The following is a 26,905-nucleotide window of genomic DNA, read 5'->3' as shown; positions in this document are numbered from 1 at the left end:
GACACAAAGATTTTGGAAATATATTATTCTGAATCCTACGATATTCGAAATGAAATCTCCTTGTATATTATTATAATATTATATAATATATAATATAATACAATATAATGTACAATTTTATATATATATATATAGCCAATTATCCATAAAAAGCATCCTCTTTCATTCATCTCGCCCCAAGTTCTATCACACCATATACGATATTACTACAATACGTTATTGTTTCCCAACTCGCCTCCCATACTCCATAACTATTGCTCCATCGAATCCATCACCCTGGAAAATCATGTTACACTTACGAAGACGTTGTTATAGCTCATCGAAGGCGTTAAGACGTAATAATAAATGGTCCTCTCCTATAAACCACAGCGATTAGGGTGAGTTAACGAGAGTTAGCTGGCGCGGTTTCTGTTGCCCTACGAATTACGATGGGACAGTAGTTATATCTACTTTTTATTACTGGCACACTCTCAGTCTATTTACCCGTGACATACAAGGTTTGCTGTAAAAACAGTAGAAGAAAAAAAGACGGGTGTAAGTATAAAGACACGGAGGAACTTCTTATAGTGGCTGGTAATGTCTTCCCATTAACGTATCCTTTGGAACGATCGTGGAATCTTGGAGAAAGAGGGACTGAAATGACATCGCGGCGAAACTTCCGCGAAAGTTGTCGCGCAAGAAGACTTGGATGGTGTGCTAAAGCGGTCCGGTTGTTTCTATGCTAATGTTATGGAACCGTGGAAACGATTCTTCGGTGAATCTAAATGAAATCACCGATCATCGTCTTACTGCCGCTGGAACAAGTACGACACTCGAGTTTTGTTTCAGTACTTGATAACTCGTTCAATTATCGTGTTTGTATGCTGTTGCGGAATAATCGGGGTTTATGCTATTTCTTTTTTCATTTCATTTAAGAGTAACACTCAGCTCAAAAACGTTAATTGCTTAAGAGATGCGAAAAACTGTCTTCCAACATTATGACTGTCAGCGAAAAGAATAATAGTCATAGAACAAGATGAAGTTTCAGTTTCGTTAGAAAATACCACTATGTTTTAATTTTTCCAGAAGAATAATACTCATAAGAAATTCATCGTTAAAAATTTCCACCGAACTGATAGTTTTAAAAACACATTTGTAACAACGCTACATAAATAATTTCACAACAAACGACACGACAAAATAATTTCTATAAAGTTTAATAATCAAAAGCAAAGCGACATGGCCATATATCAAGGCACTGCTTAGTATCTCCACTTCACTGTATCGTCGTTTATCTCCACTTGGTTTCCAAGTCTGAATGAAAGCAGTGTTGTCATTGAATTTCGAATCGAAGCAATTGAATAAATCTAGGTTATCCCTAGGTTCTAACAAAGGTACCTTTGTCCGACGATTCTACTTTGCTCACAACGACCACTCTGTGCGGTTCGTCGTTCCCGGTAAATCCATCACGAGCGAGTTGCACAATCGCGTCATGTCGTAACTCCTAAGTATGCCGCATTTACGGCAACGCTTTTCCTTATTCACGAATATTCACGAATTAGATTAGCATTCAATGGTGGTAAACGTGATAGCGTCGCCGAACGTCGGTACGTACACGAGATAACTTCGAAACTCGTGCCGGAATTTCGTGATATCGTCAAAGATTACGCGACTACTTGCATCTGGTTACACAAACGCTCACGTTCGTTGCAAATTTCAAAAAAAAAAGAGAGAAAAAAGAGAAAAAAGAGAAGAAGAAAAAACCTGGGTAAAAAGAAGATAAAGGAAGGTCGATTTTTTTTTGTCGAAGTTACGATAACCGAGGTCGTTTTCCCTTTCTACGGATTGCGTTTCAGATATTAGCCGGGCTTTGTTCGCTGGGCTACGAGACGAGAAGTTTGGAAAACAAAAATTGAAGCACTTTCGTTGGCCCGTTGAAATTCGAGTGGAAAAAATTAAAAGTGAAAGAGGGGAAAGCGAACTAGGAAAAGTTCCCGTTCCTGTGAAATTGTTTCTTTCGTTCGTTTCCACCGCTTCAGGGAAGCGAGTCGCGACATGGAAAATAAGTTAATTCCAGAGGAAGAAAAATTAAGATTTAATTTTCAATTTGAAAACAATATTACAAATCTGTAACCGGGAAACTTTTCTCAAACTTACGGGATCCGGCCCGTTCTTTATCTACTAAGAGAACACCGCTTAAACGGGTTCTCTTTTTGCTTCTGTCCGCGGTTATATGCGAGTTCTTACACTTTAACGGGTTTACCAGCAAAGACGCTATTTCTTTCTTCGTTCCCGACTTTGCATTAATCAATGTTCAAGTTTTGGTTGATGAGTTTTGACTGAGCTTTGGATTTCTTTTTACCAATGTCGCAGGAAGACGGTTCTTGGAAGTTCTTCATAATTTAAACACATTATAAATAATTTAAAACGTGCCATGGTATAAGATAATTAAGTTTGTCACTCAGCTTATTCCTGGAAAGTTTTCCAGCGTCGTCCATGTATATTTTAAACATCCTACTTCTACGCAATGTACTCTCGTAAAATCAAGTAATTAGTGAATTATATTACATTTATTACAATCTCCCAAGATTCAAACTCATCTTTTACTATTTTTATACCAAGAGACATTTTTAAGCTAGCAACCAAAGACCATATAAAAGACCAAGCAACCTCGAATATTATCACAATAATTTTATATTATATACATTAATATTTTTAATATTTATTATATTTATATACATCAAAGAATCTACGCAAGAAATCTTCTTCTTGAACAATGACGAAAAGAATCGTCTCGTTTGTAAATCCCACTCTCCCTCAAAAAAGCAAGATAAAGGAAGAAAGGAAACACCCTTTGCCGGAATTAGAAGCAGCCACCCTAGCTGGGGTACTTTAAAGCAGCCATAGGCAACCCCTTCTTACCGCTAAGCTAAAACTGCAAGCGAGTTCGTTACAAGGTATTCATCGATGAAACTTCCTCGACACGTTCTTATCAAGCACGTCGATTCTTCGACGTGAATTAATTCCAGCGTGTAATCATTCGCGTCTTACGCCTTTACAGCGGTCGTTACGTTTAATTTCTGAGGGCATCGTGACCCGGTTTCGCGTTTCCTCCCTCTGCTCGTTATTACACCAGGAGAACGGTTGATCCACTCGACAGTTGGAGCAGCCACAGCTGCAACCTAGCCAACCGAGGCCCCGTATCTCTCTTTCTCCAGCAATGCTGGCTGCAACTGCTGTGCTACTGCTTCTCTACCGCTGTAGAATTCAAACCAGCCTCGTTCATGAGAATTGTATATATCCATGGAGCACCTGACGCCGGCGATCGCCTTCAAATTTGCACACTCGTTCATCTTTTATTCTATTTCGCCCCTCTATCATCCCTTCACACTCCCGTTCCATCGACGTTTCTTATTTCGTCTCAGACATGTCGATCTTTTTCCTTTAACCCCGAGTCCACATCAAGCCGGCTAGCTACCACCCTTCCTCGAATAATTCTAAAGACAAGTATAGACTCTACAACTTTAGAACAGGAATGATTCACCAACAGTGATAGACGTAAAGATTGTTTTCATCTGTATTTAATTCAGACTGAACAGTCGATATTCTCGATGAATGGAACGGATACTTCGTTCGTAGTAAAGCAACAGCAACAAGTCTAAACTTAACAAGTTTGGCAACAAGGAAACAACCGTTCGGATATCACACAGCTCTACCGACTAATTAATCGTGTCAACAATTTCAATCGTCGATAGTTTGAAAATTTATGAAACGAATTTCAATATCGAACCGAGGCCTGAATACAGTTTTCACTTTTGACATTCACTGTGAATGAATCATCTATGGCGCACATCTGAAACGTAGAAGTGCAAATACGCCTTAACTCCGATAGATGGAAGATTTTTGCACGCACATGAAGCTATGAGTCTTCTCAAGCGGAAATTATAGCTTCTGGTTAGGCGGTTCTTCGCCCTGGCGATACCCTTCGCTTTTTCCTTCATTTACATCCAGCATAATTTACGCGAGCTAACTGCAGAAACTTCACGTCCCATTCCTCTCTCTCATGCAGGCCTGCTGTTGCATAGATCGATAACGGGAACTCGTTTCTTCCGTTTCTTTTTTCTCATCATTTCTTTATTTTCTTTTTTTTTTTCTTTTTTGCTCCTTTGTTGTTCTTCGTTTCAGTTTGTCGTTGCCTCGGTTCGAACGCGCCTTCGTACCGCTGCTTGTGAAACTAACATAATTTTAGCAGATGTGGTTCGCGATGTCCGCAAATGTTCGGAAAACGGGAAACTTCTTGTAGTATTAAGGAGAAGTATTAAGTTTTTACACTGTTGATTTTTGTTTTTGATTCGTTGGAGCATGTTGCACAGAGGAGTTTGATAACTCGAGACGTCAGCTTTAACTTCTCGCTGTCTCGCTGTGCAATTTTGAACGAGAATGATTTGAGAAGCTTGTTGGGTTTTACACACTAAATGTTACTGACTAAGAATATAGAAGGAGTTTATATTATAATTTAATGATCTATAACTTCTTTGTAAAAACAAGATTTAAGTTTGTCTTCTTTGATACATTGTTACTTTCGTTTCTTTCTTTCCTCTCGCAAGGGAATGGAAAGCGGAAATGTGTATGTATTCCGTTTCTTTTTTCCATACATTAAATCCTATTTCTCATGCCTTTTGATTACACTTCCTATCTTTTATCTGAGACTGTATAAAATATATATTGATCTGTAAATTGAAAAAAATGTCGATATTGACTGTACCAAAGAGAGAAGCTCTTAATCTGACTTAAGAATTTATCTTACAAACAAATTAAATGAAGAATAGGTGACACCAAAGTTGGACATTATTCGAATTGTCTCGAATAAATATTTATCGAAGATAATTATCGGAATAAATTCGTATCAATCGAATAATTTATCTGTAGAATAATTACATGTTATCCGTAACAAATTATTTCCTCTATTTATTCGAATAATAATTGCAGAATTATTGGAATATTAATACGAATAATTGTTTGTTTCCACATAATTTTTTACATTATAAGTATATACAAATACCAGATACTGTAGAATTTTTACTATTAATATATGTGAAATGAATAATTGTCACGAATAAATGTCAAATGAACAATTTACCAAAGAACAATAAACTTTTTAATCTGGCATTTGAGAAAAATTGGTTATAAAAGTCAATATTACAAGTGGACAATGTAGCTTGAAAATATATCTCACGTTCAATACCATGTTCATCCTGATGTAGCATAAATATCTGTATATAATATATAATTTTATCCGAATAAGATTTATTCGATTAAATTTTTACTCGGATAAATCCTTATGCGAATAATTTCTTATTCAAATAAATTTTTGTTCGGATAAATACATGCTCGATCGCATATTTATTCGCTAATAGCGAATAAAATATCATTTTTTATTTTTATTCGTTATCAGCTTTTCTCAACACTGGATAACACTACTTGCCCATACACGTTTCCTTTAAAATTTTCACTTTTCAAACATTCTCCTAACTCACTATTACTCTAACCTCAAAAATGTCTTCCAAAAATCCCGCAAAATAGCTACATCCGACGCGATACATATTTCTACTACCACGTAGCAAAATTACAATACAACATCGACTTCCAGCATCGATTTCCGAATTCCATAACGAACAATGATACACGCGACAGAATCGAACATGCCATCGAAGATCAGTCGATCGGAGAAAGCTACTTACGTATTACAATCGAGTCACCGATGATACATGACTCTTTTTCGGTTTCGGATCAGTGTTACAGCCTTTTGGCAAGCTGCCCATCTTCCATGGCTCTTCTATAAGTCTCTACGAAGAGCGCCGTGGAAGTCCTCGCTGCCTTTGCCCTCTATAACGTTCAAGACATATAACTTCGGTGTCGTGATTGTGAACATAACTCGTGCCGAAATTTTTCAGCGCCCGTTGAATTGGAATATAAATCGTCTGCCGTCCGGGTGTGCGCCGTTTCCGCTGACGATCCACCACCACCGCGATTAACCGTGTCTGTCACGCGTGCGTGTACCAGCAGTGCACCACGACCACGAGAATTGTTAATGCCTATCGTACTGAAGACTATTGCGAATGTTTTCGATCGGAAATCTGTCTCTTTTTAATTTGATTATTTTTTTAGGTAATTGATCGAATGTATAGTTAGTGTCGGATGTGATGACGTTCATTATCGCTCATAATTAGACTACAGAGATTTATGTATTTATGAGAAGATTGAAAGTGCAAAATGCAAATAATTTACAAAAATGTATACAATATTCAGAGTATAGCGATCTCTATAATATTTAATAAGTAAAACAATCTATCTAGGTTTAATTATCTTCGTAAGAATATGAATTTGCATAATAGATAGGGATCCTTACTTAACTTGCATAATACAAGTGAACTACAAAAGTGTGCAAGCTATTCAATAGATACGTTACATAGTAGACTAATAGTTGTATAATGATATCATTATGAATTATTTTATATAAATAGGTATAATATAATTTGGATGAATAATTGATTAGTTAGTTGTAAGCATTACATGAATCCTTTAATTTAAATTTGATGCATGTTAATGCATATTGAAATAATTCGTAAAACATTATCCACAACTCAAAAATGAACATAATATAACAATTAAACCATGCTTACGTTATAAATTGTAACAAGTTTTATTTGTACAACGAATATGGCTGTATATGAAAATAATTTATATAGCGCGAGGAAGATCTTTGTTAATAGCAACATCATTAATAACTGACATTAAATTGCATTAAAGATTTAATTACGATTATCCAGGTACATTAATTAAATTTAAAACGGGGATTATTAAAATATTAACATTGACTGCAATATCGAAATGCTATTAAATAAGGATGAATATTTAGACACGACGAATATTTTAATTCGAACCAATTAAATCTGATTTTTAAATAATACGCGCATTTTAATAATAATCCATCATACGTGACAAGATCTTAACTAATAACGTTAAAACGTTTGATCGATTCTATTCATTATATGATTTATCGTTTAACTACCTTACTTTGAAATTTTTCTTCCACTCTTAAACGACAGAAGCCTTTCTATTCATGATCGTTAGAAGGTATCCTTCTATAGCTAAAGAAGACAAAGTACAGAGAAAATTGGCCTCGAATTAGTATTCTTCGAACATAGAAATTAATTCCTGATCGATCACTATTTCGCTACGGGAATCATAATAAGGCAAACGCTTATTCAGTCAATACTTTCTCTACGCATCAATAAAGTGCAGAAAATTTCATCGATCAATTACGGATATTATACTTTCAAAGTTATTCTACTGTAAATTAATTTCTCCTTTTCTATTTTTCATCGTTCATTTGCTAGTTAATCAGTTATCAATCTTTCAGCTAATTTATTTATATTAAAAACTAATCGAAGTACATCTCGATAATTAATGATTTTTTAATTATACCACGAAGCATAGTTGAAAATAGCCAAGTTATTTGAATTCATGAGGGTAGTAACTTGCAAGGATATTTCAAGCCATGTAAATCACAAGTTCACACTAGCAACGTCGTTTCAGTTTGCTCGAATTTAGGTGACTTGACTAAACTAAACTAGACTTAATTGTTATTCGCACAAACTTTGGGGATGAACTGTTATAAATCTCTTTAAGAAAACTCAAAACCAGCTTCGTATCTTGATAAAAAGAAGCCAGATTATTTGTATCACAAAAGTCGCGGTAGCTTTTTTCAAAGTGTTTATAAAGGTGAAATAAAGATGTTTCTTCAAAGATTATTTCCCCAGTCTGTCGTCGACATTCAAAACGTTCTCGTATATTGAGGAGCGTTCGGCCATCCATGCGCTGGCACATCGTAATAATCTGGACGTGATAAAACATAGTTTTCGTTGCGTTTCATGCTGGAGAAAATACTGCTCCGTTTGCTGGAGATACTTCCGTCTGTCCGCAAAGAATATTTTCTCCGTGTACACGAAACGTTTCGACGAAACTACGAAACGATGGATCGTCCAATAGCGAAACAGTTTATATTATTCTTCACTTCTCCATCCTTTCCACTCTAGATACCAAATGCAACAATAACAGTGAGCAAATATTAAAACACAAAACGTTTCATTCAATCGATATTGCAAGCGTAATTTATTTTATCAATTAGATTCATAGCTAAATTGGGTATTTCTCTTCCTGTAGATATTCGGAAGAAAGATACCTATTTGAATATTCAATGTAACAGCCATTTCATAAAAATTTTTGTAGCAAGCATGACGAGCGTGATAATACTCTCTAGAAATTCCCTTTTACAGTTCAAAAGACTTATCCTAAAACATGTATACACAGAAACATTTACATTGCAACTATTCAATATGCTGTATATATATGCTTGTGTCCCTGGAATTCTAATTTCTAAATATCGTAGTCATAGCCCCTTTAAAAAATTCTCATATTGTTAATCTTACATGTTTTATAGTAATCTAGAATTATTTTATTATATGTAATGTATTTTTAATGAATAAAAGAAATATGGGAACATAAAAAATATAACAGAGAACATATACGAAAAATGTACAGATCTTTTTTAGTGCTATTAAAATTTTTTAATTTTTTTCCACTTTGCTTAATTATACTGAGCTTAATAAATAAATAAATAAAACATAACTCGGTAAAAAATTAAATCATTCTTTTTCCTTTAAACAAATCATCCTAGAGGTGGCTGTATCTAGATACAATTTTCCTCGAAAGAAGAATTTTTGAGGAGAATTTTTCGCACGTTATCTCCAATAATGGATTAAAATACACGTTTATCGTCGATAAAATGTTACAGCTGCGCGATATTATAAGAATATATACAGCATCGAAGAACGTTTGGTATTCCCCTGTATTTATCTTTCGTGCCTTAAATCATCTTCATGAAACAATCTATTATGGACCCGCGAAACACCCTGTACATCGGGTCTATTTTCCATCCGCAAAAAATTTATCGGTTGCGGAGTTGCCGAATCTAACCGGCTCGAAATCCAGGGACACAAAAATGCGCAGTCGATAGATCTAAATACAAAAAGCTTCAGACCTTTGAATCGCCTGTGATCAAAAAACGAATTCACGCGAGATATCGTGCAGTTGATCATCCTACACCGAGTTAACTGCGAACCATGTCCGTCGATTACAACAGAAAAAGAATGGAAAACAGACAGGCGAAAACTGTCAACGAGCCGATGTATCGGGCGTTTGAATAAAAAAAAAAACAAGCAGAGGAAAGAGATTCCTTACGAATTAATGGAAAAAGCCCGTGGCTTCAATTCAAATAAAACATGTAATTACACCGGGAATTCGTGACAATTCGCGCCAATTAGCTAATAATCTATTTTTGCCCCAGTTATTGTCAATGCTAACGCTATTCTTTCTATTGCAGGTGCTTTCCACGAAGGATGGAGTATCATAGCTTTCGGACTTATTCATTTCGAAGTTATGCATCGTAAGGTGAGTAGTTTCAGCAAATTTGTCATTTTAATTTCGGTGACATTCACTCGAAAGATCTTTTCATTGCATATTAATATTCATAAGGAATTTTTCATTTTACTTTGATTATCAATATTTTCACTTGTTAGAAATTATGCGAGTATTTTGCTTTGGATATTTTATGTAATTTTGCATGTTATATGCAACTTTCGAACTTTACACGAATGCATAAAAATCCGCGATATAATTATCAGAACTTTGTTTAACAATATTTTTTTTAACCCTCGTTCTCACGACTGGCCACAAAATTTATTCCTCGCATTGAACGTCGCCTAATTTCGCCACTATTAGTTGATCCTGATAAATAATACCACAATTTACTTCACAATTACACAATTACACACTAATAACACAATTTACTTCACATATAAGGATACAAAGCGTCTGCCGTAGGTTTCCCGACGCGACTTTCATTCCCTAGTTCCGCGGAATAAATATTCCATTCGTGCAGTCGTCGGGGCTCACTGTCAATTCGGTGGCCTCTCAAACAATATTTATTTAGCCGGTATCGATTTTGTTGGCATGATATTGGTTTCCCGTACCGTTGCTTGTATTTTACCTCTCTCTTTCTCTCCCTATCCCCCTCCGTTTCGGTATTTTCGCTCGCTAAACCTCTGACCCGCGTTCGTTTTTAACCGTTTCCATCGTTATTTCTTGCACGGCCGATGAAAAATCGCGCAGAAACTCTAGGGTAAACTGATTTATAAACATTCAAGATTCGAATCATCGTGTTCGTCGTGCGAGGAACGCCTTATAGGCTTATATATACGTATCGTATTTTCATAAAGAGACGGTAAAGATTTGTCACGGGGAAAAAGAGATGTTAACGGAATAAAAATAAGGGGAAAAGGAGGGAAAGGGAAAAAGCAAAATAGGAACGTCGAGTGTACAGAGAGAGGGATGAAAGCTGTTTCCGCGTGCACAATACTATTTCCGGCACAATGATGGATTCAATTTTCGATAGAAATACATTCGACTCGATGGGTACAATATTATCTTCCGGAACTGATATTGTATGAAAGAAACTTCGAAATAGTCTAGTTGCTTGTCCTCGTTTTCATCGCAATCGAAAGACGATTAATTTCGGTCTTAATGCGTGTAATTAACCGCGTTATATTATCAGGTTAATGCATAAGTTTGTATATTTTTATACGATAGATACGATACGTGAGATATATTTTGATAAGAGATATATTTTTTAAATTTTGTATCGTTTTACTAAATTATTTCGAAGTAAAGGTCATAATCTTGAAATTTTGTATATCGACCTGATTTAATTACGTCAACGGGATGCATTTAAGAAAGCGATTTATTTAGAATACTTACACACGAATATGCTGTGTAGATTTTCGTATTGAAAATGGATTAATTGCCCAACGCATTAGAATTTCGCCGATGTAAATTTTAGCGTGCAAATATTCCTCTAAAGCGGTAAATGTTGGCTCGAGTATATTTGAATACGAATTCGATGTAATTGTATACGTATGAATCTAGCAGTGATTTTATTCTTACAAAATCTAAGCGATGACAGTGAAATTACCAAGTGAAATTGAAGCGATGTCAGTTAAATATTCTGCTAAAAAGTATTCGAATGCTTTGCAACTTCGTAAAATTTAAAAATTTGTAAATCGTTTTGTATATTCGAGTGCTTAGCAAATGCTTCTCGAAATTTGGGAATGTCTAATCATTCTCTAAAATACCAATTTGTCGTACTGTAACAAGCCGAATGGATTTCGTGATTTTCCCACTAGTCGCACGTTACAAACCATGTGTAAAATATTAAAGCAATCTGCTCGATAACACTGAAACGATTAGCCACCAGATTCGTGCAGCGATTGCGGATGCATTTAAAAATTCGTTTAGATTGCCGTCTCAATGTTAATAACAGAGTACAAGTTTTCTTTTAGTCTTCCCGTTATCACCGTTGACACGCGAAAACCGACACGGCTTAGCATTTTTAATTAACGATATTAATGCATCTCGTCGCGAATGTGTAGTGGGTAACATAAGATACACAGCGTGCAGCCTGTAAAGCTTATTTTTGTTCCGATAACGTTGAAACGCGTCGAATACGCCGTGACGCCATTCGTTCCGCTTTATACTTAATATAAAAATGTCAGCCGATGTAAAATTTTCGAAATTAATCTTAGATGGCATTGCGTGCGTGACACAGGATATTTAACAAAGTTTTCACGTTTTTACCTGATAACTTGATTTATATCAACAAATGGTGCTGCTATACACGCAAAATGACACCCAGTCGATTTATCCGAAAGTAATTCAGCTTATGGATTGGTTATGGCGGTAACAATGAATGTTTGCCAACGATACACATTCGAATAAGCTTGTTCTAATAAACGCGAATAATAGGTGTCACAGAGGGTCGTCACGCGAGCCTCTAACGATTTTATCGATACTGCGTATACGACTACCTCGTAATAAAACACTAGTTCATCTTCGTTAACCATGACCCTGTACAACTACTGTCTTTTTTTAGTTATAATCGTAAAAGATGCGAGATTCTGACTGGAAAGAAATCATAATATTAATACTCTGACTCGAACGGAATAATAATCATATGTCGTTATTAATACACATTTATGTAATGAAATAAATGAGAGATCAAGCAGACATTGGTTGTTTTATGACTTTGTTGTCAGGATAATCACTTATCAAAATTAATTAAATATTCGGTTCGGGAGACGTACAAATGTTGATAATAGAAATTAGTGCATTAATTCATAAAGGTATTATAGACATTTCTCGTTTGATGTGATATACTTCATGGGTGCAGCTTCGGTGAACCTCTCGAATCGGATACCAAGGATTAATTATCCAAGAAGCGTGTATTATAAGAGTAATTCTGAGATAATCGATCCTATTACCATCTATTAAATTGAACACTCACATATCCAGTGTCATCATGTTACCGCGTGTGCGAACGATATATATAGTCGAATACGTAATTTTTCTTCCCAGACAAGTCACCGTAATGGCACGAAGGTGCGTCCTCAATATGTTGCGCGATGAAGTAACGCATTTGCATAACGATCGTCGTTATTGGAAGCCAAACTGTGTATCATAAATAGCCCAGTTTGAATTGGTCCAGACACAACGTGGTAATATCTTCCAAATATGCACCAATCGTCTCGAATGACATTAGTAATACGAAAAGTGGGTTCTGGCCTGGACTAAAAGAGTACTTGGAGATATTTAAAATAATTTTAGAGTAATTCTTAATTAAGAGTCTCGGCTGACGTCGCTTATACAAATTCCGTAATCATCAAGCACGACCGATATATCGTGACTTCCGGTACTCCTGGCTATTTACATTGCCAGTCGAGGTCCACTCGTGAACGGTCGAGCAAATTGAAGGATCACTCGATGAACTTATCGGATAGGTCTCTGCAGTCGACATTGTTGCTGAAAATAGAATTCTCTGTATTTCTGCGCTCCGATCGCACGACAATATTACCTTCGCTTCTGAGAATTTTGTATCCAACAATGAAAAGAGGTTCCACGTTATCTTGTTTTAGCATCGAACGTAATCGAGGAAACTAACCTAACAACTTTTCCAGCAATTATTTCATATATTCTCTGATAATCTATAAATATTGTGTTGTGTTTTAAAGATATTTAAAGAATATATATAGTTGGACTGCGCGGCTTCTCTGAAATTATAATTTTGTTTAATTAATATGCATATGCATTAATAGATCATATTCAAACGTATTGAATCTTCTGCTTGTAAAGCTTGTAAATACCGTTTCCAAATTGTTATTTAATTAATTATCGTGATTAATATTTTCAAATACGTAAATGTGAGAAAGCAGGAGAAATTTTTCTATAGCTGCTTGTAATTCTTATTCTAAATATTCATTCGTTGAATACAGATTAAGCATCTTCGAAGGATGCATTTCATTTATGGTATGAAATTTCAACGATACAGGAGCTTTCCATTTAACCGGGGTGTTAAACGTCACGCGTCGTTCTATCAATCGTGCTTCGTCAGTTCGATTATCCTCTGTGTCATTCGATGTGATCTTCAAGCGTTTATGCGTCTGTCCGTCAGATAGGTTTCTCCCTCTGATTGGCTGTAAATAATCGCTTTCCCGTCACAGTGGCTCTTCGCCCGTACGTCATGCCACAGACATTCAAGATATTACATTGGTTCGCCGAGTGCCAGTCGTTTCGCAACGCTACCAACTTTTCGGATAAATTATCTGTTTTTTTTTCAATCTAACAAAACGATCATACGAAAGTGACACAGTTAAGCGCTTGACAAAGTTTTTACTGTTTTAGTGGAAGAATCTTATTGGCCTCTTTATACTTGGTTACGGCAATATCATTTATTTCTCGTACGACATTCTATTCGATATTCAAATGTAGGGAGAGAATGGATTGGCTAACTTGAAATTCTCTCCTTTCGAAAGAGATTATTTGTGATTCAGTCTTCAATTTGTTAAAAGAGAAATTCCTATGCTAAGAAGCTGACTTGATTTCATCATCGACAATTCGCAATTTAAAAGATACCAGCCTCTTAAAAGACAAACTGATCTAATCCACTTGCTCTGAATTTCTCAATTTTGTTACGTAAGTACATAGTTAATATCCAATTCTCAGGAAAACAAATTATATACTTACTCCATGAGTTCTTTTATGACAAAAGAATGACATAAATAATAGCAAATTCCAAAGTAAATTCAAAAAATAGCTTTTCCAACATCATCACTCTTTTCTGTTTTTCAGTCAAAGGACTGTCTCACAAAATGATTTATTTTATCATTAAAAAACTCTTCCTCGTTTTAACATCAGGGAAGAATGATTAAAATCGTCACGCGAAATCTTGAAATCCTCGCTGCTCTCTTTCTCTCTCTCTCTCTCTCTCTCTCTCTCTCTCTCTCTATGAAGCAATCCTCTACGATACAACGCAAGTACCATGGAGAGGTACTAGGAATTTATCAGTAGCCAGATATAATTAAGCGTGTAACGGATAACCGTTGCGCTCCCAAGTTCGACGGTGCATATACGTTTCGCTGCACAAACAACGTGGGCCAGGCCACTGTTTCTACACCTTGCAGCCGAATTCCGATGCTGTCGGCCAGCCACTTATCTCCGACTAATCTGAATGTAATTTTAAGTGAAACAGTTTCCGAGAGTTTAATAAAGCGGCTCTCTCTCTCTCTCTCTCTCTCTCTGTCTGTCTGTCTCTCTCTCTCTCTCTCTCTCTCTCTCTCTCTGTTCCTCTCGCGAGCGCTTACGGCAACAAGTGCAAATTACGCTGCTATTCCGGCAAGAGGACGGATCGGTGACTCGGTGAAGGTAATAATTCTCCACTGGTTCACCTAACACCTTCTGCCACCCTTGTCTTATTATTTGCACGTTTTAGCGTTACCTATTGGTGAAACCATATGTTTTTATGAACGAATCTGTATCTTCTATCGCGAACATTTTCTCAAATAATGAATATTTCAAGAGATACTTGCGTTTTTCATTGTCTAGTGAAAACATCATAATCTTGAGATAACAATTCATTAAAAATTTATATGTAGAAGTTTCAAATATTAAAGTTATACATTTAATTGCGCACTTATTGGATAATCATTTATCATTTTGGCATTCTGTTAGCATTTGATTTGACCTTTTGTTTGCCTACGTAGGGGTTAAAGTAAAGCTAAAACGAAGGTCTTAGAATCAAGGAAACTCTATAAGCAATTTGTTAATTAAATTGTACGTGATACTGAAATATTACATAAGTATTGACCAATCCACTTACAGCTGTTTTAATATCTACTATATATTTTCTTACAATATTCATTTCGACACGAACTGGTAGCCTTTCAAAATATTACTAGCTACCCTACGAGTATGGGATTTTCATGTAGTCTCGACGATGCCAGACTGCCGTCATTCGGGTGTACACCCTCGTTCCCTTCTTCGACAACACGAAACTGCTGTCGCAGTAGCCGAGGGTTGCCAACATGGGTGGTTGGTCGTCGAATTCGTTTTCTTCGCCTGCACTCGTGGTACTGTTCTCTACACGGAATAAATGGCGCGTTTTGGACGCCCTTGCACGACCGTCTCTTCCCTCATTCCCGTCTCGACTGGTTTTTCCACTTTGTCACCTTAACGCCGGGTGTAAGAGTGGCTGGGCTGCAACGAGGGCCGGCTTTATATCCGTGGCCAGATAAGAGCGTAGGGCACGGAGATTTACATGGACAGAGTGAAATGCAGGCACACTGGAATGCGGGAACCGGGCCGGAATGCTTGGATTTTTCGCCAGCCGGAAACAAGGGTCTGCGAACGGCTATTCCGATGAGCTGCGTACGAAGGGAAAGAAAGCGCCACCGGTCCGCAGATTTATCCATGTTAACGTCCACCCGCCACGCTGTTGGACCTGTCTTTTTACGGCTTTTTCCCTCGACCCTTGATCAACGTTTCTGTGAGGTTTTTGTTTTTAATTGCAGTGGTTTAACGCTAAAATTAGCAAAGATTTTCAATTTTTTAGATTAATTGGTTTTACTATTATTATCAACCAAGATTTCTAACGCTGGAACTAGAAAAGATATGAAATTTTTTTAGACTAATTGGTTAGATTAATTGCAATTGAAGAATTTTCAGGAATAAGGCGGTAGTTTCAATTTGTTATTAAGGGAATGTTAAGGAATATGACGAAATCAACATTGACTTGTATTGAAATAGACTCATTGATTGTATAGGTATATCTATTTATTTCCTAATAATCTAAGTATTAACATATAATATAATACTTATGTACATATTACAGGTGAATGGTTTGGTTATACCTTCAAATTCTGGTTCTCCATGGTTCTGTTAATCTGATTTTCATTATCTGCTTCAATTCACCGTTGATCTGCTTTTCATTATCCTATACTATATGTTAATAACTCACACAGGCAAATAATTCACACAAAATCTCAATTTACATACGTGCTTTAAACGAATTTATCATTAATTTTTTATTTTGCATCGTCACGTATAAAATTAAATACTTACGTACTAACTAAAAGTCTTATGCTAAAGTTCTTGCACTTATTTACTTTACTCTTCATATAGGACATTGTATTTGTTGAATAAATACAAATTTTACGAATATAAGTTTAGAATTACCATAATAATCGATGCGTTTACTCACGGATTAAATGCTGCAAAATTTAGATCTGTCAAAATTACTCGTTGCTTATGTGGTATTTATTGACACGTACTATTCCGATTCTCGTTGTTAGTGTTTAATTGGTCAATTAAGCGACTGGCGTTAGCTCTTAGATAAATAACGAGTGTGAAGTATGATACATTCTAAGTAGTGTAAATTGTATGTTCGACGAAACTAATTGTCCTTAAACGTGACCCATTTGAAAGTTTCTACTAGCGTTAAATATGAAGTACTTGTATTTAGAAAATGGAACTTTTCTACAATTTCTAGGATATTTTTTTTAATTAGTTGCAATTTAATGCAATTACGAGTACATATAAAAATCTTTCTATTATTGACTTTTACTAGTGAATATTATACGATATTGCTTTCAGTATCATATGCGAACAAAATTTGTCGCATCGAAGCGTAATAATTCAGGCGTAAGATATACGATCTTGAAAAGAAATACCCAACCAATCGCATCGCATATTATCGACATTTGCCATCTGCTTCGTTATCGATAAAGCGACAGACAGGCGAAAAGCGCAAAATAGGTCTTCGACCTACATTCTTGGTGATTCATCTTTGAGATGCGAAAGTTTTCCACTCGGTAACCTACGTCATTTTCAGAGAGTACGTGGATTCGATCTGATAATTAGTAGCAATTGCCGATGAATCCGTTGCGGATAGATACGAGCGTGCATGAAAATGCGAGTCATGAATTGTAAAGTGACTAATTTCTAAATTGAACTTCGTCGCCAATGCTCGTTAAAATCGCCTAAAATAAACTCGATTTTTCTTGAGTGGTATGCCTTGACATAATTAATTATACTCATATGCAATATGATATGCCACGCAGAAGCTAAACTGATTAACTCCATTAAGACTAAGTTGTGAAAAAAATTTTACTGTCATTAAAAAAATTAAAAATTTACTTGAAAATTTCCAGATATACAAATGATAGGAAAGGATGGAAATGTGGTTCTCAAAATGAAACACATTAGTTGTTTACTGGTATTAAAAATAATAAATATTCAGAAAATGTACTTAATCGGTTGGATTTCTAAATGATTCTCATGTATCACGCTCTTGTGACGATAACTAATTCGAGATAATTGGAGCAACTTCTACCTACCGATATCCGAATTGAAATTAAATTCCTGGTTTAATTGATTAAACATTACTCGCTCGTTGTACGTACGCACGGCTCTTTAGCTGGCATGCAATAAATCTGTGAATAACAACGAGACGATGCGTGATGATGCCTAATGTGTCTGGGGAAAATAGTTACGCTAAATATTATTTGCATTATTGTAATTGCTATTTGCATCGATGCAAATCGCCCGGATTTTAATGATGTTGGGGTGTGGCCCGTAATTAATGGCTTATGCAGCGTGAGACATAATTAGAACCATTTTAATAATTCTATGATAATTTTACAACTGATTGATTTAGCTAAATGAGTTCATAGCCCGAAAGAAACCATAATTTAATCTTTTCCTGTCGCTTATTATTTTCGAAATTTCAACGTCGATTTTTAATTCTCTTAAATGGCAGCCAATTCTTTGTTTAATGATCAAAATTGTAAATATGTATTTGACATGTAGGTTCATTATTCATATACGGTTTATTCTATTACACAGTGAATATTTTGCAAATAGTTGAATTGGACGTAATGAATGTAATTGTCAGCACGTTTATCGGATTTGTTGCCATTAGATATTTATGCAAATTTTTTTTCAGATGGAAAATTTCTTTATATATTTTTATATCTTCTACTCTTCTTCTCCTACTTCTGCATCTTCAAATTCTCCATAAATGCATAAAAGTCCGCACTATATTAATAACCTATGTCATAAGCAAATTTAAATCATACCATTATTTGACTACTGACCTATTTTTATAAATGAAAATACTCAGTGACCTATAAACAAGAATGTACGTACTTCCAGGAACTATTTCGCATTCATTGATATTGCCGGATTCCGGGGGCAACACTGCAATTTAATCTAATTCGTTCGTGGCGAAAGTTATTTCTTCGATCGTGAACATACCTCGTGCTGCACATTGGCAGAAATATGATGAGTTAATAACCGCGTGGCAATCAGTCGACGTTATTTCGTTTCCAGGAAATTGTCGAGACGAAACTTTCGAGATCTCTTGTATATGCGACTGGCTTTGTTATTTGTTCCATTAAATTGACTCGAGCCACGCATTCGCCCGTAGCTCAGATTATTTATGACGAAGACCGGTGCTGTCTCCGTATCAGTGGTCACTGGGTATCTCATTCGTGTCCGAAATTAGGAAAACAGTGGCGGTGTAATTTCCGGTCGTTGGCCAAATACCGGTACACACGGACTTTGCGCTGTTTCAATTTCATCTACGCCCTTACCCGTCTTATAAAGCCGAGCGGCCTCGTATCATTTGCATACAATTAGCTTTATCCAAATTATTTTCGTGCGTACATTTCGCTAATCTTTACCACCGCGTATTTACCCTCCTAGGAGCAGACTCTCCTCTGTGCTTTTTGGCTTCGATGCTTTTTCAAGCTTTTCGGCTCGTACATTTCATGTTTAGAAAATAATATTGGTGATGGCATGTGTTGGAGATCGAGAAGGATAATTAAATGTGTTGGAGGTGATAATGAGGAGACTATTGGTAGATGAAACTTTACACGTACTTGTAATTTGTAACACCTGCTTGTCAATTTGTTTAAGTCCAAATTTTACTGTGAAAAGAGCTCGTTGAATAACGGTATACGTAGGCACACAGAAAATGTAAAATGAAGCTACGTCTGAACGTGAATTTGTGTTATATAGTTTGCAGATATTATCTCTTGATGAGATACCATTAGAATTATATCTTTTCACAAAATCATCGCTTCCATAGTGATAGAATATCGAAACTCTTAGTTCGGAATCGCGACCAATTATACGCAAGTTAGAATATACAATTCGGAATGTGCGGCGATTGGGATGTGGATGTGGCAGGAAGGCATGCGGGTAAAACACGTTCAGAAAATTAACAGTTCGTACCGGGTAGTTTATGTACGAGCGAAATCGTGTTTCGCTCTAAAGTAACATTATTCGGGGCGAATAATGCTTTCGTTTCCGGGGGAACGCTACAAGTATAATGCAGTGCATCATTTGCCTGGGGTAGTGGGCCGCATTTAGCGTTGCCCCCTCCGGTACACATTCGAGTTTCCGGTTTTTCATTGCGCTCAACCAACTCCCAGGCGGCTTTTAACGTTAAAAACGTTATTCGATTATTCCCAGAACGAGAGGGGATCGCAATGAATCCGGTATGTGAAAATACGATTCGCGCGTCGCGACGTCTAACCAGTTCATACGTATACATATTAGGTCGATAAAAAATACATGTAGCGCGTGTTAACGGGTCGCTTGTTTGCAGATATCGCGTCGTTCACCAGCGAGGGGTGGTGGGCTTAAAGTATTTCGACGTCGAGCGCCACTAATTTAATCGCACCTAACTCTTTTCCGGAATCGACGCGTCACTCGCAGCTGTGCGCAATTTACCTTTAAAAGTAACGAATTATGTACGCCAGACGCCGCTGGATATAATTAATTTTTAGCTAGGACAGGGAGCGTCTTAGGGACGCGTCGTAGACCGTGTTCCTGTCTTTGGTACGCAACCATTTTCAAAACGGAGAAACTCCCCACTTCTTGGATATTAACGTTAAAAGCGCTCGGGGTAAGTAAAGCGTCTTCTTCGTTCTGTGAACGCCTGGTGACCTTCATTAAGGAGTAACCTCTAATCTTGTGGCAGCGTGTACGGATGGCCGGAAGTTCGCACGATTTTGGCAACGATGATATTCGCAAGGTAGCCACGAGGTGGCAATTACCACGTGTTGGGTGGTCCGGTTCTAGCGCCCAGTGCACCACCGCTGAATTAACCAAGCCGGGACGAAATACTTCTGAAGTTTGCTCTCCGGCTGGATTGCCGGCTAGCTTTCTAGTTGTAGTTACACGTTGAAGCTGTATTACAGAAGTGCCCAGACGACTTGTCTGGCAAATTCTCGAAATACCTGCCAGCTGCCACGGTCAAACGTCAAAGCGAGCTTCCTGTCGTCTCTTCGTTCTCTTCTCTGTTTCCATCTACCCGCTCCTATCCAACAATCTTCATATGGCACGATATAATTCGAAACATTAATATTTCCAACTATTAAAATTTTTACCATAATTCCGCGGATAGATGTGCTGTATAATTCGCCAGCTGCCTGCTAAAAATTAAACGCGCCACCGACCTACGTTCGTTCCTTGAATTACACTCGAATCTTTGTAATTAAGTTTTTTCGCCCCTAATAGACATTAAATGACCGGTTCCTTGAATTTTTGTCAGAATATGTATAATTTGCGGTCTATGACCTGTTATTTGAGGCGAAATTAGTTGATTAATGCGGTCGTTCATTGGAAGAACGTGAATGATGAAGTTTTTGAGGTAAATTTCGTTAAAGCGGCAGACCTCTAGAATCTTTTATGAAGGTTTTAACCTTCTTTAATTATGAGGAAATTGTAATGGATTTTATTTTTTAATTAACACCAAGTTTTACAATATGTTCGTGATGTCGAGTTTGACGTAAGACACAAGTGAACTTAGTATGAAAATTATTTACTAGCAAACAGCGTAGCTAATAGACGTTTGTCATGTTAGTGAATATTAAATCGTAAAGTAGGATTATTTTATATAGGAAACCATGTCATCGTGGTTCCCTACTTTCTATAATACAAACGAAGATTATTAGAGCATAAAACAGTAAATGCAGGGGATGATTTTCACAATTTCCATAAAAAGCGAACAGAATGGAGAAAGTTGGAAATAATATATTACATTAAAATCGTAAAGTAACATTTTCTACGTAGAAAAATTAATATTTGTTTTCTGACCTCATTATAAAATTCATTTATTCGGAACTATCTATAAGTCACACTATAAAATTCTACCTTCATTAAGTACGTTTTAAAATTTCTCATTGAAAATATTCTATGTCAAAATTACATTCATTCACATTTGTTTAGATCAAGGAAGTTTAACAAAACACCATGGAATCATGGCATGGTCCAGGAAGTAATAGTCCAGCTGGATGGTGTACGATTCTGTAGTTATTCTATACCTGCTGTTTACAAAAGATTCCAGGTGGTCGTGGTTGAATGCAAACTGAGAGGAGCTGGAGTGAATGATAGAGTGAAATTGCCGGTTATTCGATTACTTTGAGCCGCATGACAAGCCCAGGTGAATATTTGGTATAACTCAATAGGACCAACTATTAGCACAAGCAAATAGTAAACATCTGTTCGAGGCGAGACAGAGGAAACGTACAATTAAGTCACGGAATACCGAGGTTAACCACGTAATTATTACGTTATCGTACTTTATCGTACTTTAACGTAGCTTTGTGTGGATTACATCTTTTCTAATGTTAAAAAAAGTAGGAAGAAAAGTGATAGAGATGAAGGTATTCCTATTTCTATGCGTCTGCTTACTGTCGCAATCTTTGCTCTGATATAGCGTGAAAGAGACCTGTCTTAAAGGACCACGCTTTGCCCAACGCACGTTTAATAATGTATATAACGGAACACGTATGGGACGCTGGAAAAGTTTGCGGAGAGTTTCGTTTTGTTGGGTATGTGCAAGGAGTTTCTGTTTCGGTTAGTATATTCGAACGGCGTCTAAATCGTGCGAACTACGGTGGTTTATCTTTTATCTTGTTTTATTGTTTCGGATATTGATCCAGCATTCTCTAGAATAGTTTATTCTTTTTTTACGAAATTTTGCTGTACTTTTAAGACAGTGGCTACGAAAAGTATTTGCAACTCGTTTATCAGATTCTATGTTTCGTTTTCATAGTCATACGCGAATAATATCTATACTTTCTTAAATTTTTTATGTACACGTACATACAACTTCCCATTACGATTCCAGTGATATTTTATTCTTGTCCATTGCTAACAATCGTTTTCTAATAGCATAACTTCGTAGAAAAGTCGGTAAATTCGAGATTCGAGTCGCGTTGGTTCGGCTGGCAGCAGCATAATCTAACCTCGTTAGCGCTGCTCGCCGAGTGCTTCAACACTGTCGTCACTGTTACACTCGATGCACCATTAAGTTCGTCAACCTAATTCACGGTAGTTTACACTCGCTGCTGGCATGCATAGCAGTCCGAAATCTCTTTGAACGACTCTCGCTCACCTTCTTCGAAAGAACCGAGACTCCACCTTTCACGAACCACAGAAGCATATCGATCGTACTTTCGATTAACCAACGCCATAGTCTCTTTCCATTCCTCCCTCCCTTATTTTTTCCTTTTTTTTTATCTTTTTTCTACTTCTCGTGCCTTTTCTTTGTGTTTCTCTACCGCTGTTCTTTATATTTTCTCTCTAACTTCTACGGTCGATCTACCACTCCATATCACTATTTTATTCCCCTTCTTTTTACCTTGGAGCTGGAATATTTTCTTTCTTCAGTCTTTCAACGTCTTTTCTATTTGTACTATTTTTTAACTATCTCACCATACCTTGCTGTTTTCTTATTTTCACCTAGTTCTTCTCTTCCTTTCGAATTTTTTAACTTTCTTACTCTCCTTTTGTCTTTTTTTTTCTTCCACTCTTTTATGTTTCCCAATTCTGTTCAACTTTGATTTACTTTTCCTCCTCTTTATCTTTCTTTCGTCCGTTTCCTCTCTTCCCTTTTCCCTTCCTCATTTTTTCCTATAATTCTATATAATATCCCTTCTTCGCCCCCGTCTATCTCCTTTGTACTATCGTTCGCTGCTTTCTTACTTTGTCTCTATGAGAGTCATATCGAGATGCAGTTTTAGGAAGTTGGTTCGCGCCGATTCGAGCGGTTCGCGTTCGAAGTAAGGCATCGCTTTAAATCGTTCGATCCAGCCGCTGGGTGGTTCGCGTCGGTGTTTTCCGGACGAGGAATTTTTCCGGCCACTCAATTTCTTCTCCTCACTTTCGATGCCCGTCCTTTTCGAGGATGATCGCCTTGCTCGTGCTATTTCTTTGATATCCTTCGCTTTCACCACCCTCGCGCGGTCAATTACAAACGAGGCGTTATTAAAGATTATCCAGTTCGAAGAGAGTGCACTAACTCGACCCGTTCGTTCGTTAAAGCTTAATAAATTCCCTTTTACTATATACATTTATTACAAGTTTCCTGCTACTTGGTGGCTTGAAACGAAAAATGATTTTTGAGTGAATGAACTGATTCGTTTAAACGTTTCGAATAAATAGCATTGTATTTGAAGTGAATTAAAAAAATGTAATTATTCTGAGATTTGTAGATGCAGAAATATCATAATGAATCTTGTCTACAAGAAATATAACGAGGGAAAAATTTTTGGAGAGAAATCAACATTTCTTACTCTTTAACTGCTAGTATCGAAAATGCTTCTTCATCTTTCACATACATTACCTAGCAGCGCTATTATCGTGAATATTACACGAATAGTATCCAGCGTCAGCTCGGGGAAATCCGAACGGTTAAAATGGTTAAATCACGGTGCGATTTTCCGACTGCCAGAAGTTGACGGTCACGAATATTCTTTCAGCGTGTAGACGGCACCGAGCTCCTTCACCTGTCAACCTATCCCGTCCGCCCTTTGATTATTCACGAAGAAAATTCAGCACGAAGTCTGTCGAGAGATACTTTACGCACCCCGTTCATTGTTCAATCTCGCATTTCTCTCGTAGCTTCGATAACCAACCCTTGACTGTGTTATTTCGATATTCTTTCTATTATCAGTTGTTATACATTCGATCCTCGTTCTGAGCCAAATTCATGTTTTATCCAAATGTTTGTGAGTCGTCTATAACCCAACGATATCACCTAAGGACTACAATAATTTATAGAAGTTCTATTCTTTCACTTTCTATTATTATAGAGAACTTCTGAATTTGTAAATTTTCAATTTTGTGAACTTCGCAAAGAAAATCGCAGGAACAAACTTCTTTAAAATTAATTATAATATATCTTAATGGAGAAGTATATGAATACCGATCGTGACTTTTAGTGAATTATATATTAAAGTTCCAAGGAAAAAGTGCTGTGAAAATGCCACGGAAAAAATTCGTCAGTAACATGTCCCCTGATATTGTTCGTGCTTTCGTTGGATAATCCTGTCTTTGTGACAGATCGTTCTTTGGTTGGATCGTAACGCATGTGTAATCCAATATCCAACTCTTTCGGCAACCAGACATAAGACATTTTGACATTTTCAACGAAGATCATCCGTAGTTCTAGTATTAAACGCGTTTTAAAGACAAAAAACATTTGTTCTGCCTTCAACTTTCATATCCCATACGACATAAAACAATGTATTCGTCAGCTTTTTAGTAAGTTTGAATCTTTGAAAACAACGGTATTTCATTAACGATGCCGGTGATAGACAAACAGATACGAAACAAATCCTCGTAAACTCGTCAACGTTGTGAAGCGCATTCCTTTCTAAAGGTATTGTATTTTATGGCGAACGAAACCAGCCACCATGTATGTGTTTAACAACATTACGTTGCTGTACAAGCGTAGGACTTTTGTTCTGTGACAATATAACGCGGATACCTGTAATATCCGTCACATCCGGATTACAGATCCGCAACATTATCCGGATAACGCACACATCCAACGCTTGTCTGCTGCCGGATTACGAATGTACACACCGAACATCATCTCTCCAACGTTACATTGATATTATAATGCGTAGATGTTCGAACGTCTGAGGTATCTTGCCCGGTTTCGTCTCTCGCAACCTACCTACGCCGCACACGATGAAATTATCTTGAGCGAACATCGCGAAGGGAGATCGTTTCCCGAGAAGCTATTTCGTTGGTAACTTTGATATTGTAATATTGAATTTTGATAGGTTGATGCTGTTCAATTTCGTTGATAAAACGAGGGAGGAGGGATATTTTATGGTAAAGGTTCCATGAATACATTATTCGTGATTTTTGGATATTTTATTTTTGTGGTTGTAAAATATTCCTGTGGTTGCTTCTTGAGAGGGAAATTGATCTACCGAAGATAATCTTACTCGGTGTGAAAAAAATATTGTTCGTTATACTATACCTGGAATAATCGATATAAGTATAGTATAACTAACTTTAGAGTAGAAAGTTGTAACCTGAATGTTATAACGTGTATGCGTGTAGTTACATCTGAGGATCAACTGGAACGTATTTTGCATTAATTTATCATATAGATGAGATTTCGTGCTGTGGCTGATGATCAACGCGAAAGATGTTATTAAATTTAGAAATTATACCATTATTTATGACACGATTTACATCGGTGCGTGAACGGTGAACATAATACCTGTCAAAACAAATATCTTCGTTATTCAAAAAATTATAAAAAAATCGAGGGAGCTTTCGTTTAAGAAATTTTAAATAATAAATTTTATAAATTGCATTGTTATCTGTCATTTTTCAAATTGTCATAAATTCTTTTCGAATTTATTCTGACAAGTTGTATAAGTATATCATTACCATTACTTATGATACCCAGGAAAATCTCATAGTCCCACGTCTCACAGAACTCGGATCGACGTTTACCATTTTTCAACTGACAAATAGCCTTTTATTTACATTAGTTTGATTGAAATCTCGCTTTAAACGTTTCCTTCATTCCATCACCGTCAAAGGAACATGTCCCGCAATGATATCTTCCCTCCTATCTTACGAAACCGACCCTCATGGTCGAATTAATATCTGCAAATCACGCGATACAAATAAGAGCTTCATTGTTCTTTAAGGAAGGGAAGATATTTTCTTTCAAAGACCGTTAAGTTCGCAGATCGTTGAAAAGCAGCGTTCGATCGACGTCGAACGGAATTATAGTCCAAACTCTGGACAGCTTCATAAAAAATTCATTCAAGCCAGACGTGACATTATACCCAGTGAAACGAAAGATGTAGAGTGACATCTACTCACATGAGTAATGCACATATAAAAGCAATAATCCTGTAAGGGCATCTGGATCAATTTCAACTTTATAGTGTTCTTCGTTCGTTCAGAGATTTTTTAAATTAGAGAAATATAGAACAAATTTTTGTTAATACGCGAGTTCTTCGTCACGTTTAGATCTTTATCTGCAATAAAAAAATCTCTTAAAGAAACGAGAGCGCGACATTGTACCAAAGTAAATTTAGTAATTCGTATTCGTACTTGCTTCACTTTGAATTTTACTATGCATTTTCGG

General features: G+C 36.6%; 1 protein-coding gene across 2 annotated transcripts in view; it reads left to right on the top strand.

Annotated features, from left to right (window-relative positions):
* Nucleotides 1-26,905, top strand: part of kek5 (leucine-rich repeat, immunoglobulin-like domain-containing kekkon 5 protein) — a 413,026-nt gene that overhangs the window by 154,001 nt on the left and 232,120 nt on the right. For both annotated transcript variants that reach the window (XM_076624520.1, XM_076624514.1), the window contains one exon: nucleotides 9,425-9,492. The gene's annotated coding sequence lies outside the window, so the exon portion shown is untranslated. The remainder of the gene's footprint in view (nucleotides 1-9,424; nucleotides 9,493-26,905) is intronic.

Source organism: Bombus vancouverensis, chromosome 2, assembly GCF_051014615.1.
Source record: "Bombus vancouverensis nearcticus chromosome 2, iyBomVanc1_principal, whole genome shotgun sequence".
Lineage (NCBI taxonomy): Eukaryota > Metazoa > Arthropoda > Insecta > Hymenoptera > Apidae > Bombus > Bombus vancouverensis.
Note: the sequence above shows the minus strand (reverse complement) of the source record. Positions and strands in the feature narration are given on the sequence as shown.